This window comes from Haemaphysalis longicornis, unplaced genomic scaffold (genome assembly GCF_048455015.1).
Source record: "Haemaphysalis longicornis isolate Haplotype H1 unplaced genomic scaffold, Haemaphysalis longicornis Haplotype H1 scaffold_9, whole genome shotgun sequence".
Taxonomy (NCBI): domain Eukaryota; kingdom Metazoa; phylum Arthropoda; class Arachnida; order Ixodida; family Ixodidae; genus Haemaphysalis; species Haemaphysalis longicornis.
The window spans coordinates 53,796,513-53,817,721 of NW_027526460.1; positions in this window are offsets into that span (position 1 = coordinate 53,796,513).

Here is a 21,209-nt window from a genome sequence, read left to right on the forward strand (position 1 = left end):
CAGGGCGGTAGAAGTATGACTATTGACGCCAATTAGTAGGAGGCTGAAATAGACAGTTGTTTCTTTAGTGGCTCAATTAAATCGGTTCCCCAAATCTACTCGTAACGGTGAAGCTTCGTTTGAATAACGAATGCTTTATATTGTGTTAGTAGTCTGTACTAACACACACCAGGTATACTCAAAGTTTCATGTGTAACCGCGTGATGGCGTGACTATTCGGGAAGCGACCCAAGCTGGAGTGTGTCTGCTCTGGGATTGCGCTTAGCCCGGCCGCCGCCATGTCTATAAAGCGGGAGCCAACGTTTTTATCCAAACCCCTCAATTCCTGAAGCCAAGCCTCGGAGTGCCATCCTTAGCCGCCCAATTAAAGCATGAATGGACAAAAAGCTACGTATACACCCGAGGGCTTCGCCGACCATAAGGTACACCATCAATACCCTTCTCTGTGGCCAACGGAAAGATCTGCTTTTGTGTCTGCCAATTGGAGGTGAATTTTACGTTGCTTGAGGAATTAAAATTTGAGGCATGTGGCCTGAAGTATTTGGACACACCCCTCTGTAAAGGGTTAAATGACAAAAGAGGGTCAGCTGCCTGGTTTAATTGGATTTGGTCAACTATTCCCGAGTTCTTTTATCTAAACCGGAACGATTCGCGTACATGCACCCAGCTATCAATCGGATTTTCACTTTCTCCCACTCTCCAAGGCTAATGGTGTTTTCTTTATCCTTGAACCTATACCGCAATGTGCTTCACCGCTTTAATAAGAGGCGTTCTGTGTCACGAGCGCGGTACGCCCTTGTGGAGGCGCTGTTGCCTGCGGAGTCATCTTCACTGGTAATATTGCGAATAACGATTTTTATAGCGAAGCGGCCAACGCTTCTCGAAACCGGCAAGCATGCGTTCAGTTTCTCCAAATTAGAGACAAAGTGCGTGAAACACGGCCCCTCAACGCTTTTCAAGAACGAAGCATATATACCCTTTCAGCAAAAGTTCGTTCTGGTTAGCGCGGAGAGATGTGGGAAGGTAACCGTCATATTCAAATTTCGTTTGTGAATGCGGGGTTTGGATTGACGTTCACATGTGACCAGCCATCTTTCTTTAGGCTCACGCAGCGAGCGTTGAAGCCATGTAGAAAATGTTCGTCGGAGCGCGAATTGTATTTTCTCCCCCCACCCACAGATTCTGGCGCAACTTCAGCGGGAGCAGAAGCGGGATGCCCGGCGCGTGGTAATTGGCTTCGTGGTCATGGTGCTGTCTATCGCCTTCGTTGTCACCGTAGTGCTGGCGCGCGTGCTCTTCCAGGACAGCCAGGCAGGCCAGAGGCCTCCGGCGCCGCCTCCAGAGGCTCGGGCGCGCCTAGGCGTGGGCGGAGCTCTGCCTGAGAATGATTCGGGACACGAAGAAGGCGACGAGGCGCGATTTATGAACGCCCTTCTCGGCAACGGAACCTCTCGACGATGAGCACTTCGCCCTAAATGTGATTCACCTTCAAAGAAGTTTCACGGGGGCATTTGGTGTCGTGGAATCCCGGACTGAGCAGTAATGGTCGAATTAATTTTCTAAGGATTTATTGGACGGTGAGGACCTTTGAGTGGATGCATAGAAATTTGTTTCGCCTTGGATCTGATATGAGCACTTGTTATCAAACTGTGGTGAAACTATTTGGTTTTTATTGAAGGTAATTTACTAAACTGGCGATGAACAGTGTTTGACATAGCGCACGCTCAGTTGAATGAAAACCGTGACATGAATGCAGTTTATCGACTTTTTTAGCAATGCACCAGCAATTTAGGGCGGATTTTTAAGCTTATTGACATTTCCGCTGCTTATTGCAGAGTATGCAAGAAGAAAACGGCGGACCTTTGGACGTCTTGTTTTTACAACATCCCCGCTGTACCACGGCCAAGAAACAGGGTGTGCGGATTTTTTTCTGGTTGACAAAGGGATAAGATTTCAGTTAGTTTGCGTTTCCTTGTCGATTAAGTGGATGCCGGCATTGCTGGCCATTTTTGCCTTGACCACAAGATTTTTACCCAATTTACGTCATCGCTCAGAGGTGGTATACGCCTCGAACTTCGCGATCGCTGCGCCGCCTGCCGCCGCTTCTCCGCGGCGTTGACGGGATGTGCGCTGCGTGGCTGATAGGGGCTCTGCACTGTTTTGGTTCTGTTTCGCTTCTTTTCGACTGTTTTGGTTCTGTTTCGCTTCTTTTCGCCTTTCCGCGCCCTAAAAAAAAAACTTGTTATGGTTACGACTATAAGCAAAGAGTACGTTCGGGCCACTTAAAAAGCAGCTGCGTCTTCGTAAGTACGCGATCGCCTGCAAGAGCTACCCGGGGACGCGGTTCTGTGCGCTTCGTCGCGGCTCCTCCGGGCGTATACGCGACGGTAGCAGCATATCACCCCTGTCACCTCCATATATGTCAGTGACAAATGAATTCTACTGTCACCTCGTTTAGACCTGATACTTTCACAGTGAGAGCTTGGCATCCTTTTGCAGCGTGGGCAACAAATACTGCTTCATTTCGAATATTTACGTCGCAGAAAAATATGTTTCGGGGATGTGATTACCAAATCCCAGACAATAACTCATACCTATTATAAGAATATAAACCATGCGAAAATTTTAAGTATATTCCAACGCTGTGCGTCGTTAAATACATGCCCACGCATGCCTTATAGCAACAACCAAGTGAAGTTAATGCTTCAACAACGACAGTGATGGGCGGTGGTGAAATATTTGATAAAGCATGATCTAATAAGCTGTCTGTTCCACGAAAATTGCATCTTGTGTGCGAAGTGATCAATGACTCAAGGCCATAACAGGTAAAGCAATCAGTATAAGCTGCATACTTACTCGAATTACCTTCGAGTAAATATCACCTTAATAATTAATAATTAATATCACCTACAATTAAGGTATCTTCGTTTTCGAATGATAGTTTGTTCAAAATAGTTGTTAAGAAGTTTGTTAAGGTGAAAGTCCAGAGAGACCTTATTCAACATGGCGCCACTTTTTATAACCTCGTCATAACCCCCTGATGGTAGACCGCCGAAGTGCTGAGATCCAAAAACGCCGATACTACATGCGCTATAGATAAAAGAAACTAGGTGAAACCGAATGACTCCGCAGAATTTTTTTTTGTCGGGTCCTTATCAGATCATAGAAACTTTTTTGTGTGATTGCCAGCCGCCGGCCGAAGCAACCGCCAAGAAACTTCACTGTACCATTGTATACTGGGGCCTCTAGTTCCGCTTCATAGTATTACTCGAATACTAACATGCACTAAAAAGAATGTCTTAGTAGTTCCCATATTATGTCTCTGCAGACGCCTTGTAGCACTAAATTTGATTTTTTTTCAATATTCTTCATCTTTCTTGGCTAAAAAATGTCTTTCAGGGTTGTAGTAGCATTTTATTTTTTATTTATTTATTTATTCACATACCCTCAGGGCCCAAGGGCATTACAGAGGGGAGTGAGGGTGACGAAGAGCTGTAATGCTTTAAAACTAAATGAAGTTGTGTTTTGCCTTCATGACCCCTTTAATGATGCTCGTTTTTTCTTTTTGTTTATTTCCTTCTCTTTCCAATTCACGTCTAATCTTGACTTGAATGTCCAATTTGCCTGCAGCACGTGGCCTGAAGCCTCGTCAGTGGCCGAGCTGTCACCGCGTGCCATCTGCACCGCGGGTGACATCATCATCCTCGGCATCAAAAACGGCAGAATGTCTCGAGGCCCTCCTTCAGCCGAGCGCCGCAACAATCGTGCGACCATCCCGACCCAGCTGCCCAATGAGACGCCCACGCGTCGAGACGCCACGGGCGGCAGCAGCGCCAGCGGCCGCTTGAACGGCACCGACCTGTCGCAGTACCCACTGCCGCTCATCCTGGAGCAACTGCGCCGGGAGCAGCGCAAGGACCAGCGGTACGTGCTCATCGGCTGCGTGCTCGTCTCCCTGTCCGTCGGCTTCGTCGTCGTGGTGCTCGTGTCACGTCTATCGCTCGCCGGCCACTCACTCGATCGTCTGCCACCGCCGCCAGCGCCGTACGTCCCCCCACACGGACGCCACCCAGCAGCTGACGACGACGCCGCATTCGCCTCCACCGAGGGCCCCTGGGAGCTCTCGCTGCCGAATGCGATCGCCACCAACCAAAGTGCGACCAACTGAGCGCAGCTGCAGAGTTCATGCACGGAAAAGGCTGTGTTTGGGGCTCGACTGGAAACTGAAGCTTTTTTATCGCATGGAACCAAAACGTTTTGCTTGACTTATTGCGCCTGCACTCCTCTCGACATACAGGGGAATAGCTACGATTCACTACAGCCCCACGAGTAAGCCGGTATGCTTTTAGCCGAATGGATTGTTCACGTTTTCCCAGCTTCTTCCAATGACACCATCCGGAATTCTAGATACGTTTCCGCTTCTACCGGCAATTGAAGTAGCCCTAGGGTGGTGTACTGGCTTCTCAACGACAAACAAATACGGGAGCTCCTTTGAGAACGCGCATGATCGTATAGGTTTTTAAGGCCAAACGATACGCGCAAACTGAACGACTGAAAGCCGAGACGCACAAATAAAATTACCTATGTTTTGGTCAGTACTGTGCATGTCGGTAACAATTACCTTTTTTTATTTTTTAAAGCGAAAGATGTGAAGCACCCGTTTGGTCGGCAGTGGTCACTGAAGAAAGGACAAAAACTTCGGCCACCAAAAATGCTTTCGTGGCTGTCGCCTTTGTCTTTTCATCAAGCAGAAGTGACGTACTGATGTCATATGTTACTAGTAAACCCCATTTTTACAGCACCGCTGTTTATGGTACGCTCTTACACGATCGTGGTAGTCTCGCTACACAACCGCGGAAATGACCGCGAGGTGAGCACTGCCCCTGTAGTAGCCAGGGGCCGAATTCTCTAAAACGACGGGGCGTCGCTTTGAAGCGACGGGTTAGCGCCATTGAAATGCATGTGTTGTGGGGTTGGGGCCGTCGCTTTGCGGTGCTCCTCATGAGGGGTGATCCTGAGAAAAGCAGTGTGGCAAGGGCGCGAAGTGACAAGCGAAACGACGGGGGGCAGTGGGTGTCGCTTCGCGCCCTTCCTGTATATACAGGAACTCTACTCACTACGTGGAACGAGCGCCATCTTATGGTGTTGTGAGAAACCCACCACAGCAGCAGCAACAAGCCAAGCACTTCCTGTGCGCACCCAGCGCCTCCTACACGTTCTCTTGGCACACTCCTTGAGTCCTTTTGAACAACTGCTAAAGGAACTCCGGTGTTCGGACTGAGTATCCTACCATAAAGAACAACAATGACAGAGTAGCTTACGAATATAAGCGCGGGTTTTAGAGCAAACGGCCTGGGTTCGAGCACCCCCAGTACGTCTTTTTTTTAAAGAACCGTGATTGTTGTTCACTGTAAGGTACACTAATATCTTTTAACTCAATGCTGCGAATTGTTTTTCTAAATAAACGTAGTTTAGAATCATTTAGGTCGGTTTAGCAGCACGGTGCACCATATCAACACGTCGCACCGCAAGCTATCTCTAAACGCAATATTGCCCTTGACACCCATGCGGTTAAACCTCAATTTTGGTTGCTAGCCTGCCAGCAGTACTGCCGTAGGCGTCAGAAACTGCTGGACGAGGAAGAAGCGAACGCGTGGTCTGCTCTTCTGCGCTTCATAGAAAATTCCAAAAGATTCACAACCTAATTCCTATCTTATTCTGGAACCTCACCAGAGCCCTCCAAACGTATCCATTGCCGTTTTTTTTTTTGTATTATTATTATTCTCCTCCTCCTCCTCCTCCTCCTCCTCCTCCTTCTTCTTCTTCTTCTTCTTCTTCTTCTTCTTCTTTCTTTCTTTCTTTCTTTATTTATTTATTTTGTTTCAATATTGACTAATTTCCAATCTCGATTCCTCAAAAATAAGAAGAAAAAAAGCTTCCAAAATTCTCTAACTTTCCTCGAATCATCCACCTAGGCAGCAATCTCATTCGAATTAGCGTCTGATGTTTGGCCGATCCCCTGATTGGGTATGCGCCATTTTGTGAAGGAACAACAACAACAACGACTGCAGCTCGCGCCACTCCGCAGTGCAGCCGAACATTTGCATCAGCCGTTGCGCAGATCAGCCGAGAAAAGCGCGTGCGCCCCAGGCACTGGATGACACAGGAAGGCACTATCACAGGCTTGGATGACTATGCCCATATTTTGCGAGTCCCGCCAGTGTGAGGTCACTTTAGCAAGTATCAGATGCAGGATACCGCAGCTTAACTTTTATTTGCATCGCGCTGGCCTCACCTCCTCCGGTCTTTGTGCTGCTTGCGGCGAAGTTGAAACAATCGAACACTTTTAAATGCATAGCATTTTAGTAACTCACAATGGCACGCGGCGTTGGCGTGCCTTGTCGTAGTCCGCATGCGCGCCTTGTCGTAGTCCGCAGCCAGGCAACTACACTATAACAGAAATAACAGTTTCCGGCGCCCGGTTTCGAACCCATGACGCCGCGGGCGGAGCGCAAGGTGCCCGGCGCACTACCGACCGAGCCACGAAACCGACACAGATTTCGATGCACCGAACGCGCCTTATAATAGCTCCATTCGATTCAGAAGGGGTGCACGGCAACGTTGCAGAGAAAGTTCTGTGGTGCCGGTGCAGTGCAGCAGCGTGGTTCCGCGGTGCCGTGCATCACGGCTGCACCGTCAGCAGCGCCCCTGCGTGTTCACAATCGAGCGAGGTGCAGGCATAGTCGTCTGCTAATCATCATCGCCTGTCGTCCTCTACAACTGGATGTTTACGGCCATCTGGGTTGCGTCGTACGCATCAGCGGCGACGCTAAGTTCGTCCCGCGTATCTTCGAGCTCGACGGACATTTTCACGCGGTCGCCGCAACTGCCGGTAGCCGCCTGCCAACCCGCAACGCCCCAACGCTCACGGCACCGAATCGCTGCACCTCCTCCGTAGCAGGTGCAGCGATTCTCTGCACCGCGGCGGCACCGCTGCCGCACCATGAGCAATCGAGCGACGCGGTGCAGGGAACCACTCGTGCAGCGGTGAATCGAGCGCTTTGGTGCAGCGCATCCTGCACCGTTGCAGGCGTTGCAGGGAATCGCGTCTGAATCGAATGGAGCTATCCTTCACTCATTTCTCGTTTGTTTCGAAAGCGCCACAAGTTGTCCCGCGCCTCCAAAAGATGGCGACACGGGTCCCGCGATCGAGAGATACGACTTGCCGGCGCACCCCCTCGGAAATGCTGTGCATTTGATCGTGCCCCTCGCGAGGGGGATGTCTTTTTTAGTTATCTGCTCCGATTCGTAATATTCATCTGTTAATGCTCCTGTCTGCATCATTTTGTCGAATTTTGAACTGTTTCTTGTATTAGAATTCCAAATAGGTTGTCTGTCATTATCGACCTGTTACCTCGTGCTTGTGTTTATAACTTGCCTGTTTAAATATAAGTCTTTGTGCTGTTTTCCGTTCAAGGCTCTTGCTCATTCTTGCCGCTCTGGTCGGCGAAAGCCGCACATCAGACGGCCACCCCCTTAGTCACCTGTGCCCTGTGGATTCGGTGGGGTTTGTTGGCTCTCTGGAGTCGACTCCCCATATCTTCTGACAGTGCACCCTAATTTAAGGAAACGGGTGACAAGGTCAAAACGTTCAACGCGTTCGTTGCTACCCAACAAGGAGGAGAGGAAGAAGAAGAGGTTGTCGTTCGTCGCCTGCGAGCTGAAGACACGTACCGGAGGTACGCGACACAAGACGCTCTGCAGAAGGCGACGGCCAAGGTGGCTGAAATGTCACACACCGAATTCGCCAACTTATCCCATGGAGATTCTCATCGTCCCAAACAAGCCCTACATAATCACCACAAACATCGACGTCGTCGACGGGCTTGTCAACGGAGCGGTGGAAAGCTTGACGTGTTTCCTGTACTGCCGCGGTTTTTCTTTCATTCGGAAACGGTATCTAGCCGCACCAATTCAACGTATTGGCCTTCCTCTGTCGATGCCGGTGCTTCTTTCGTTCGGGGCCACATCCCTGGGGTTTTGTCATAGAGGGATTATTGCGGCCATTCACGCGTACATATCTGAGACCAGACGCATGTCCTGCTAACTCGGTCAAAATGTTTTAGCCTTTTCTCCCAAAAATGACATCATTCACCGATTCATTCTTTAGACTTATTATATAATTCGGTAACCGTTTCCCAATTCCTACAGGCTAAGTATATAGGGCCATGAGGTGGGCGATTTAGCCCGAAAAGCCACCCCGTTTCTTGGCCAATCCCCCACGTGGGTATGTGCCAATCAGAAAGGAACAACAACAACAACAACAACAACACTGCTGTATTAACAGCGACATCCGCGCTCATCTGACCCTCCCGCGTTTGCTCCGCGTCTCTGACGTCGTGCGACCTGTGAGCTCCTTGGCCGCCCCAGGATGAAAGCCGCCGGAGTCGACACTGACGACCGGAGCGCCTGCGAGGACAACACGGCAACGACTTCTGCCTGGCACCTTTTCAGCGATCACGGCCGGCAGCACAACTTGCAACCCGAGTTCCTGGCCCGTTCCATGACTGCGCTGAGAGCGCTGAGGAGAGCCCGCGAGCACTGCGATGTCCTGTTCCGGACCACCGACGGTGCCGAGTTCTGGGCGCATCGCTTCGTGCTCGCCGCCAGTTACGCCGGCTGTGGGACGTTTTTCTCCGGCTCTGAACACAGAACGGGCTTTCTTGTCGAATCGGTGACGGAGCACAACATTGCTACGCCACCCCTCAGCGAAGCAGACGTAAGTGATCTGAGCTCAGAAATGTTACACCTCCTCATCGACCTTGCCTACCAGGTCCCGATTCACGAGCGCGTAAGCCTTCGCAACGTCCGCGAGGTGTTCGACGTAGCCGAGGAGCTCGACATCGCAACGGTACGGCATCACTGTCTTCAGCTGCTGGGAAGGGCTTTGGAACAACAGAACTGCGTCTACACCTGCCGATTGGCTTTGAGCAAAGGCTACGGGATGCTCTCTATCAAAGCCTTTCGCTACATAGTGCGAAACTTTGACAAGGTCTGGGCCACGAACTCCGAGTTCCAATCACTGATGCCCGACGAGCTGAGGAGCGTGCTGTACAATGACGAGCTTCAGGCCCCGAATGAGGTTGAGTGCGCCTTTGGGGCCATTCTCGAGTGGATCGCCGGGAACGTTGAGGACAGGCAAGGCCACTTGCTGCGACTCCTGCCGCTGATAAGGTTCGCCTTCTGCAGCCGTGCAGACATGGAGAAAGTCGAGAGTGACGCCCTGGTACGAGTAGGGTTGCCACCTTTCGCCGAAAAAAAAAACCGGCCCTTGGGGTAGAGGGAGGGGGGGGGTATATAGAATATTTAATTTGTGTTGAAAAAAAGGCGCCATGTTTTTGACATGCAGTGCCATTTATTGTAGCGTTTTCTTAGAGAGAAATGAACATAACCTTTGTACTGGAAGTGATTTAGAGCTTGGTTATATGTGCTTCACTGAAAAGTAACCGCAATTGCTGACCGCGGTGGTAGCATTTCGTTGGTTTGTTCCTATCTTAGGTCCCCCTCCATCTTGTCGACACACATTTATCGCCTTAGTTGTTGAATTGACGCTTATAAAACGCCAAAACGGGCATAATCACGGTACGAGGGCGAAAAAACCGGCCAATGACTGCCGGCCAGGTGGCAACCCTAGGTACGAGCTATAGCGAGGTGGCTCTCGCGGTTTTGGCCGTTATCAAGCGGACGCTGAGCCAGGGGCCGGTGAACGACGGTTCCTGGAAGACCAGACCGGACCTTCCCGAGAGGTGCTGGCTCAAGCCGCGGGTTGCCAAGGACGTGCTCTTCATGTTCGGGGGCTGGACCGGCGGTGCGACCAGACCAACCACCTCCTCACGTACAACCACCGTTCCAGTCACTGGCTGCTCCAGCCTCACAAGAAGACACATCAGAGGGCCTACCTCGGCGTGTTCATGCTGGCCGGCCTCATCTACTCCGTGTGTGGCTTCGACGGACACGATTGTTACCACACGGTCTAAACCGGGGACGTGTCGCGGCACAATTGGACCTCAAGGTCGAACGTGCAAGTGGCCCGTTGCTACATCAGCGTAGGCGTCCTCCAGGGCTACATCTACGCCATGGGCGGCTTCGGGACCCGCATATCGTCCTGCGAGCGGTATGACGCCAAGCGCAGCCAGTGGGCGATGGTTGCGTCCATGAACGCAGTTCGGAGCGACGCCTGTGCCGCGCGGCGGCCGCCGGACGCATTTACATCCTGGGCGGCTTCACAGGCCGCGATGTGCTCGACAGCGTCCAGTGCTACGACCCGTCGTTTGATGCGTCGTCATACTTGATGAGCATGTCGAGTGCCCGCAGCGGCCCGCAAGCGCTCGTGCACGACGACACAATCTACATGCCGGGTGGCTTCGACGGTGCTTTCAGGCTGGGGACGGCGGAGAGGATGGACGCGCGCAGGGGCCACTGGTCCGAGCTGACCAGCATGACCTTCCCGCGAAGCAACTTCACTGCCGTGCTCCTAGAGGGAAGCACCTACGTCGCCGGACAGTTCGACGACACAATGACGGTATCGTTCGTCGAGCGATGCGATATCCACGCACATAAATCGCACAATGCCCCGACCTTACGTATTACGTGCAGCGCTGCTGCCGGCTGCGTTTACCAGAACATCCCTAACGCGAGGCGCTGGCTGTGACTCGAAGCCGCGTCTTATGAACTAAGCAAGGAAAACCCCAAGAAGCCGCCGTCATTCCCTTTGTACTGCCTTCAGCGCCTTGCCTCTTCGCAATCGCGCGTTTTCACCATGGCTCACATACATCAGGTACCGCTGCTACGATAATGACAGTGAGTCCTTCCGAAGATATTCACCCGACTTTCATTTCAAGCGCTTTTTGTATCGTACATTCTCGCATTTTGACAGGAAGCCAGCGTTCTTATTAAAATTTCATCGGCACCGGCAACACGTGTCTAACGCAGCACGCACAGTCATGAGCTGTGGCGGGTTTGCCGCAATATGTTTAATTTGTGGCGGTGCACCTTTTACAGGGGTAAAAATGTACTAGTTGGGAATACTACGAATTGTCAAAGACGAAAGAGGGATCCTGTCTTGCTGGCTCGAGTCATGGAGGAAGGAAAGAACTCTACAGGCCCCGCTAGTGATCGGCACATTGAGAGAAGTGCGGAGGAGGAAGTCCCGCGGATGTGGAGGAAATCCCGCAGTCATGTTCAAGTTTTCGGTTCAAGTTTACACTTTGGAGAAGCACAATTGTGACAGCCCCTCCCCCCTCTCTACCTAGTGTGCTGGTACTCCAAGTCCAGCGACCCTCCCCCCCCCCCCCCCCCCCCCTCTTAGCGACGCCACTGTAAGTGCGATTGTTGTTTAGGGAAGCAGACATAAATAAGCAACTGCTCGGACACCACAGCGTATGTTCGCATAACAGTGTTCTAGTTCACTGTAGTTCGCATGCACATTTATTGCGACTTTTTGCGACAAACAAAACAACGTATTGGACGACGCCAAAACCCTCATGTGTGCGACTACTTGCAGGGGTGTACCACCCCTTCGTCCCTTACGTTTAGCTCGCTTTACTACTCCTCAATCAGGTAGATACCTGCGACAAAAGCAAGGAAACTGCGCCGACAGCACTAACCGCAACTACGCTGACCGGCGTGAATGGGCGCGGCACAGTCGTACTACACACCAGCGAGGTCACTTTTCCGACAGCTGAGGAACAGCTCCTTGAAAGCCCGCCGTGACTTTTGGCTACCAAAACACCTTTTTTGAGCGTATTGGTAGCGCCGCCGTTAGCCGATCGCACTTCTTTTTTTTTTCGACAGCACACGATCACAACCGAAACCGCCGAAACCTCGAGCAGACGGCGTTGCCTCGAGCTTGCGAGGTAGCGGATAAGAGCCAGAGTTTATAGTCACTTTCGTATCTAGGAACATCAAAGTTACAGTGTTACGGTAACTAAATGGTTATGGCCGTAAAATATCATAAACAAAGAGAAATTTTTGTTAAAAGTTTTTCCTAACACTGTTAATGCATAGTATCAGACGCAACGTTTACGTTGCCCCATGAAGTGATGTTGACAGGGCAGCGGCTTTGTCAACGTCACGTGACTTCCGCTCCGTTATTCCGGAAGTAAGGCCAAATTATTTTGACCCGACTTGAGAAAACGAAGAGAGAGTTGCGCAATCCTCCCTGTTCTGTGGTTGAGCCGGATGAGCCGCTGACCCTGGCGCGCGCCTTCCCATTGCGAAGTTTGCGTGCTCACGGCGATAAGTCGGTGTTCACAACGGGTGCTGCGTGTGCGAGACTCTTGCCACCTGACAACGAAGTTGTGAGTACCCATGAGGCTGAAAACATGCTGAATGAGCTACCGAACCCGCTAAATGTCATTTGCCTCAAATGTCATTCACTGTTCTCGCGTAGCACCGAATTAATGACACCGTGTGACAGGGGTATAAAGGTTTGCGCAATGAAAATACCACTTTTTCGCAATGTTGGCTCACATCATCATTTAATTTTACATGGCTCTCTCATCGGTGCGACACAATTGCTTCAGAATCTTGTGCCTAATTAGAGCGTTCTGTTTAATAAAATGTTGCCGTTATGTAACGCAGCCGTTTCTTCTTGTTATGTATTACCGTTAATAAACATCTGGAAGTTTAATTCCTATTCCTAATTCTTAAAAACGTAGTAAGAAAAAGGAACTTCCTTCGTTATATCCTTTGGAAGCTGCGGAATTTTACTTACATTTTTACCTCTCCGCCCCTCCCACGGTGGTGCAACAAGTTTGCCCCCCTCATGCAAGACGAAATCCTGCCGACGCCCATGGCAGGGACTCATGCCATGGGCGTGAGTCCCTGCTCTCCATGGGGAGGAGAAATGGGAAAACCTAGGCCAAAGTGTCGGAGGCGACCACTTTATTTTACAGACGAACATGGACGACGCATGCGGCAGACGCTAGGGAGAGAAAACGTCGAGCTTGCAGGATAACAGGCTGGCACAAGTGGAGAGAAGCCAGAGAAAGGCGGCTTGGGGAACAGGTGGGACCCAACATAGTGGACATCGAGCGGTGGACCCGAGAGATGCTAACGGACGTGGTGAAACACCACACGCGAAAAGTCGAAGCTCCAGAAGGCGTGCCAGCTGTTAACTCGCACCTGCGCCACACATGGGATGCCAGAGAATCGCTCACAAAGAGATGGCGGTGGACTAACCTCTCAACCGTAAGCTCGAGTGGCCAATTCAAACAGCGCGCGTCAAAAAAACGGAATGCGAATACACGTCTACAGGCTGGACACTTAGCGCCATCTGTGGCCACAGAAATGAAGTACACATTTAAAATGGCCGAAAGTCGTATTTTTTAACCAAAACCAATAATTACTTATGGGTACATATCTCAAAAACTTAATAAATTAAACTAAAGGAATTTGTTGCATAACTTGTTTAATTAATACACCGTAATATCTACACCTCTTTGTGCCTGAAATTAGCCACAGTTTTTGTTTTCTTGAAACAACCACCGACGTTTAAAGAAAAACAGTTTTGATCATGGTTCGTCGTCTGACTTTGTGTGATTGTCATTCAGAAGGGAACAAAATTAACCCAATGACTCTGATGATCAGAGGAGAATGATTCCATGTGAATTATAATCCGTGCGATTTGCACCCTGGGTGCTTATCGCGTGTTCTGACCGTCGCTGGGTAATTTGTTCCCTCAGATGAATTTGTGCCCTCAAGAGATTGACGGGCGCCTGCGGCGAAATGGATATGGCCTGAATGCGAAGAAGCTTACACCGGGTAAAACGTATTTCTTCGTAGAGCGAATTTCATGGCGGACAATTCGTGCGTTCACTCGACGCGGAAGAGCTGGCTTTGTTGGAGAACCGGCTGTTGCACCTCACGTAGATTTCCGAACTTGCCGCTGAAAGTTCTGCATAACTGGCAGGCGCTAGAACTGGCGGCAACCGGCTTCCCACCTGAGGCGCGAACGCAGGTGAGCTCGAGATTTGACCCGCCGAGCCAGCGCTGGTGAAGCCGAAGCCGAGCCCGAGCGCATGCAACCTCTTGTCACCTACCAGGAAATCACGCAACACTATAGGTTGTCCCGTAAAACCTACTCTTCACCACACAAATCGCTACCGAGAGATCAGGAAAGGTTACTGCGTGCCCTGCAGGTCAACACCTTCCCGCATCCCACCAGACTACACCTCTTTGACCGGACACACGTTTCTCCCCTTTGCCGCTTCTGTGGAGAGCCCGGGACTCTCAGACACATAGTGGGCGGCTGCGACAAGTCCACCCTAGACCCCCCTAACATCCACCTTTCCACAGAGCTTTGGGAGAGAGCCTTGGCCAGCTCCGGCCTCGAAGATCAGCTGCGCCTGATCGAAAGGGCTGTCGACGCGGCCCGAGCTCAAGGCATCCTGGAATGAGGACGCCTCTCTCAAGCATTTTCTGGATTAATTAAAGTTTATTCTCTCTCTCTCTCTAACGAGTAGAAGAGCACACGAGATATGCTACGAACGCTGGGCAGTGTGTTCACAAGGCGCACGCTCACGTGCGCCTTTTTTTTTTTTTGTTCGAGTTCATCACAGAGCTCCTAGTGATGCAGGGTGCTCCTCACGAGGTGCACACTCATGAGTGCTCAGTCTTTTTTCCTAGTATTTTTTTTTCTGGTAGCGCTATACGGCAGAACTGAAAGGTTATGCTGTTAAAAGCCTCGCATGGAGTCTAGCATTGAAATGGCACCTGAAAGTGCCGACTGAGCAGAAAAGTTACACGTTATTTGGTTGAAAAGATAACTAGAAGAATTTGAGTCTGGCTCGAGGTGGGACTTACTGTCTCGCATCAAACTGCCAAAGGTGGACTTATAACTAGGACTACTATGAACATTTTAACCATGTTTGTATACATACATACATACCTGTATACAGTGAAACCTCGATATATCGAACTGCGCGGTGCCCGCGAAATAGTTCGATATAACCAGAATTCGATATATAAAATCACGTAAAAAACGCGTCATAAACTGGTACAAATCAATAAATGAACGAATTGTGCAGTAAATACTCACTTGGTGCTTCAAAGTATTTATTCTTTTGGCTTAAAGTACTGCAGCAAGGTAGCCTGGCGTGTTATACACGACTTCCTCAACGTAGTCTAAACGTTCCACGAGCGACAGGCCGGTGCCTTCTATAGCGCTGCAGTAGCGGTGCGGTAGGGCCTAAACCCCTGAAGCCTCGGTCGAAGTCGGGAGCGGGGCACTATCAGCGCTTGCGGGTACAACCTCGGCAGCGTCTTCGTTTGTGCGCTCAGTAGTAACCCCCGCTAGGATCTCCATATCCGTCAGCTCCGCCGTCGTTCCGGTGCTGTCGTCACCGCCAACAAAGTCATCAATGCACATGCTTCATGGCTCAGCACCAACAAAGCGCTCCAGCTGGCCCCAGGTTTCTTCAAGCTCGCATTCTTCTTTTGCAGCGTCCAATTCTGCTTCGGTGCAACCGATGCGCAGAAGTCGGAAACGCCCATCGCGCCACCGCTATCCTCGAGTGTACTGCGGGTTAGCTCGCCGCCTGTCAACAGAGCGCGAGCGGTCTGGGCAGTCCGGGGTGGCGGAGTTCGATATACCCATTTCATGTCCGTCCCAGTTCGAAATAAAAAATAAAAAATGCATGTAATTTTCCGCGTGATATAGAGAGTGTTCGATATAGGCAATAATTCGATATACCCGTGTTCGATATATCGAGGTTTGACTGTACATTACGAAGTAATCCTTGGTTCCGACTGCACGCAAAGGAAGGTACACTCCTTGTTTTCGGAGGCATTTGGATCAGGGCCGGGAAGGGCTGATCTCCGAAGATAAACGCACGTTTCCTTTTGTGTTTATAGGTGCACAGATATGCACGCACACACACACACACACAAAACTTAAAAGATATCCCATTCAGTGTCACATCTACACTCAGCAGAGAACAGACCAGCCTACGGATTCTTCGTTCCGACCATCTTCAAAGTTTAAAAAAAAAACACACTGCATTATTAAAACGGCCTTTCTTACAAGCCCACACTATGTCTAAAAGCTGCCAAAAATATGCAACCGCTGGCTGCCCCATCAAAAGAAAGCGGTACATACCATCTAGAGATGAAACTGAAAAAAGCTCCTTGGGCACTGAAGCCTGCTTACGTGATTTGAGGGCAAAAGCCAGTGTTTGCATCTCTTCCTTCACTCTCGTTTCTTGGTTCTGCACATGTGCTGTCACGTTAACCTGTCGCGATGCTGAGTTTGTACTGAAGTTAGCACACTAACCCAAATGTGTTTTTTTTCTTCTCTTTACAGCGGCAACCATTTTGGAACCATCTCTGTTGATGCCAACGATGACGGCAGTCACTTTTCATGTTTGATGAGACATCTAAGGCGTTCGCCTTAATAGCTTCATGCCAAACAAGTACTGTTTGCTGGATGGAAAAAAGCAGCCCAAAGCTTTTTCATTACACATTGGAGCGGCAGGGAGCGAGTGCAAAGTGTGCAGTGAATATACTTGGGCATGAAGGGTTCAGTGCGATGTTCCAGCGCGAGTAGAAGCAGTTCAGGCAACAGAGTACAAACCCGGAAACACTTTCTTTGCAGAATACTGCAACAATGTCAGGGTTGCCTGAAGCATTTGCTTGGACTGTCGTGACAAAATGTATGGCAGGATGCTAGGAAATTCAGTTGTGCACAAGTATTTGCAATCTGCAACACTTAACCTACTTTCACCGTACGTCATCATCATCATCATAAGCTTGGTTGTGTCCACTGCAGGACGGAAGCCCCTCCAAAAGATTTGCAGCCACGCATATCGAGTGCCAGCTGAGTCCATGCTTCCCCCCCCAGATCATCTCTCATCTTGCCATCGAGTCCTCGGCTGACCCTTATTGCGTTTACGGTCTATTCGGAGCCACTCTGTTAAACGAATGGTCTACTTGTTGTCCCTCATATGCATTACGTGACAGCCCACGCCCATTTCCTTCGCTTAATTTAAAGTAGAATGTCCCCCACCTTAGTCTGTTCCCTAATCCATGCGACTCTTTTCCTATCTCTCAGTGTGACCCCTAGCATTCTGCGTTCCGTGGCCCGTTGGGCCAATCGAATTTTCCTTTGAAGTCGTTTGGTGAGACTCCAAGTTTCAGCCCCGCAAGTCAGTACTGGACCAACACATTGATTAAATACAAGCTTTTCGGGTGACAGAGGAAGCTCACCAGTCATGATATCCGAATTCTTACCAAAAGCAGCCCACCCCATGCTTATTGCACGAGTAATTTCCCGTTCATGGTTTGGATCAGCAGCTATGTCTTGCCCAAGATATACATATTCGGTGACTGTTTCCAAGACTTCATTGCCTACCTTAAATTCATGTGTCCTGGCGTGCTCATTGGACATTACCTTGGATTTCTTTGTGTTTATTTTTAAGCCTGCAGCCATACTTGCCGAGCACAATTGGCAAGGCATGCGCTCCAAGTCCTGGCTGCTTTGACTGAACATGACAATGTCGTCTGCAAACCTTAGGTGGCCGAGAAATTCCTCATTGATTCGCACCCCGTTTTCCTCCACTGACGCTTTCTGAACACACCCTCCAGACAGGCTGTGAATAATTGTGGTGCTATTGTGTCCCCTTGCTGGACACTATAAAAAATTTACAAGTTCTGTGATGGGGTTGTATAGTTCCCATACATTTGTCGTATATATCTTTTAAGAGCGCAATGTATGCCTCGTCGACGCCGTGATCACTTAACACCTTTATTACTGCTGAAGTGGCCACTGAGTCAAATGCTTTTTCATAATCTATCAATGCCATATACAGCGGTGCACTGTACTCTGAACACTTTTCGATTACCTGGTTGATAGCGTGAATATGGGAAACTTTTCCTGACACCGGCCTTTCCTCGGGGCTGTTGAAAGTGCAAAGTGATACTTATGCGATTGAGAATCACCTTGGTAATTAATTTGTAGGTAATGGAGAGGAGGCTGATGGGCCTGTAATTTTTCAGCTCTTAGGCATCACCTTTTGTATGCACAACTAAATTCGCATTTTTCCATGCTTTTAGCACCATTATAGACCTCAAGCACTGGGAGAATAGGGCTGCAAGCTTTGTTAGCACAATGTGCCCTTCGAGGCACAATATATCAGCCATAATGCCATCAGCTCCTGCAACTTTGACTTTCTTCATTGCTTGGAGTGCCGTTGCGACCTCATCTGTGGTAACTGGTAGAACCTGACCGACTGCGTCTACGGAAAAACTTGGTTCTGAGTCAGGGATAGAAGCGAACAGTTTTGTGTAGAATTCTTCGGCTATTTTTAGCATGTCATCAATATTGTTTGTTATGTTACCACTGGCATTTCGGAGTGCATACATTCTATTCATAATTCTAACATTCTTCTAACCGTTTTCAAACTCTTTCCGTGTTTCAATGTTGCTTCAGTTTTTGCAACATTGAATGCACGGATATCGGCAATCTTGCTTTTGTTGATCAATTAGGACCGCTCTGCCATTTCTATTTGGTTCCGCGCAGTGCGGACTACTATTTTCCGGCGCTTGTCAATAAGGTCCTTCGTTTTCTGGGATCACCTGGATTCGAATTTGGGCTGTTTTTCTCCATGGCTAGTGCTGACTCCATGATCGCATGTGTGAAAGGATAACTGAGGGAGTCCAGATCATTGTTTTCATTAGACAAGACGGAGAATTTGTTTTCAAGTAACAATCTGAATTCTTCCACTTTCCATCCCACAAAGGGCACATTAGGCATCTTCCGCTTTAGCCTTTTTTAATCTCTTACAACTTCTGACCATTCTGTGATTACTTGTTTTAATCCTGCCAATCACCTGCACATTGTGTATCGTGCGTGGAATGCCAGTTAGGTCAAGTCAATTTCATTTTTAGTTTCACCATTCGGGCCTTTCAAAGTCCATTTCCTGTTCTTTCTTTTTTGAAAGAAGGTATTCGTGGGTAATTCGTAGATTATTCCTCTCGGCAAAGGCATCCAGCATTTCTCCGTGCGGCTGTTTCTAGAACCTAGGACCAATTTCCCTACCACATGCTCCCCTATTTTTGCATTGAAGTCACCCATAACGACTGTGTACAGAGCTTTTACTTGTCTAATTGCTCATACAATGTCTTCGTCAAATACATCCACATCCTCATCGTAAGTAGATAAGGCTCATTAATGTTGTGAAATTCCACATTCCCTGCTATAGCCCTATGAACCAGAAACCCTACACCTAAGTGATGTGTTTCAGAACGCCCACGATACCAGAAAATATCACCCATAGGAAGGCCACTAATTCCTCCCCAACCCTTCTTACCTGGCTTAGCCCTACTGTATCCCATCGAATATCGGATAACTCGTGTAAAAAAACAGATAAACTAGCTTCGCTTGAAAGAGTTCAAGCATTAAATGTACAAAAAATTAATTCCCATTGGCGGCCTACCTGAACCCAGAGATTCTTAGCACCGCCTGCTCTATTGCTTGCCTTCCTGCCCCCTTGGCTAGGGGCAATGCAGCTGCTGGGGACTGAAGGCTGATAGCGTGACTTTGTAATCATTAGGAAGTTTTTGTCATTTGTCGAATCTACTCGACCACGGTTGCCAAATCCTTGTCTGGTGAGAAAACGCTTTTGTGTCCCAGGGAGCCTCACCTAGTATGGGTGAACCTATCTAGCACAGCTTTCTGTGGTACCCAGCGCCGTAATAACCAGACCAGGCAACATTTCAAACCTGGTAATGTACTGCAATAACACCATGCTTACGGTTAATTAAATGCACACCATTTAGGTTTCGCTTACTTAAAGGTCACTAAGGGCAGAACTTTTTGCGTTAACTGAAGTAAGAGTTTCTAAGCTTGCATGGCTTTGGATTGACAGCCAACAATGCCTTGTTTGCGCTGAAATAAAGAATTAATGCTAAAATTTCCCGAGGTTTCAGAGCACAGCACACAGTGCCTGGAGTGAGCCAAGTTTCGACTTTACTCAATCACCGTTATCTTCCGACAGGATTATTCTTCATTGCAGGGGTGAGACAGCCCAAACAGACTTGCAGCGTGCACCGCAACCTCATTCTGAAGTGTCGATTGTTCTATTCCCCAGGCTCGTGAACTCTCCGTCGAACACAGCAATAACTGAATGTTTTACAACATCGCAATGAGCCGAAATGTTCACTTCACGAGCCGGCATTCCACACTCAAGCACAAGCCACAGCAAAGTCATTGGCACAATTTTGTTCTCAACGGACCCCCTTCAAGCCGTGCAATTTCCCATAATCTGGCACACGTTCTCAACATTATCCCCGCTTTAGCGTCACTGACCAGTGCCACAACAGATAACTGAACGAGAATCTAACCGATTGCGTAACCTAAACCACAGAAGAGGTCGGCGAAGCGCACTGAACGCTGTGCAGCAGCTGCTTCACCCAGCAGCTAATGCAACGCCCAATGAGGAAGGTCATTTCAGCGAACGTGGTTGGAGAGCCAATCACGCTTCAGAAGCTATGTTCGCTTCATTTCAGTTTTCTTTTGTGCATTTGCGAGCGAGCGACGATAATAGTGGTGACCGGAAGGCACAAGACAAGTGTTCAGCTGACCTAGCGATACCACGATGATCAGCCCATCCTCGCAAAAAACGGCACCACTTGGGCTGCTTGGAACACCATGTCGTCAACTCTGCCTTTTGCCTCATCGAAACTGACACAAGTGTCGCAATGGTTGCCTCTCAAGCAGTTTTTGAAGCAGTTTGGTGCAATTTTCGCAATTTTGATGCTTTTGGAGCAGCCTGGTGCAGGAAAACGGAATTGTATCAAAACTGCGCAACATGCGCAGCTGTGTCGCCCCTGCTCATTGGTTTTAACTTTGGTCACACCCAATCTGAAAGTCTTTTTAAGGTCATCTTGGTATGGTGGTGTACAGGCACTGTCACTAAGCCCCCACCCTTTATAGACAGACTGATCTTCAAACAAGTTGGCAGCTGCCTTGTGCCATATTAATTGTGCTCGCAACATCTGCTTTTGCCACTGGCTGTTTCATTCATGGTTTTTTTAATGCCCGACATGTGCGAGTGCCAAAACAATCAACAAAATCGGAGCAGTGTTCGTTACACAGTATTAGATATTAGTACCATTTCGCAACTTTTATTGCCCAATAAACCCTTCCTAGA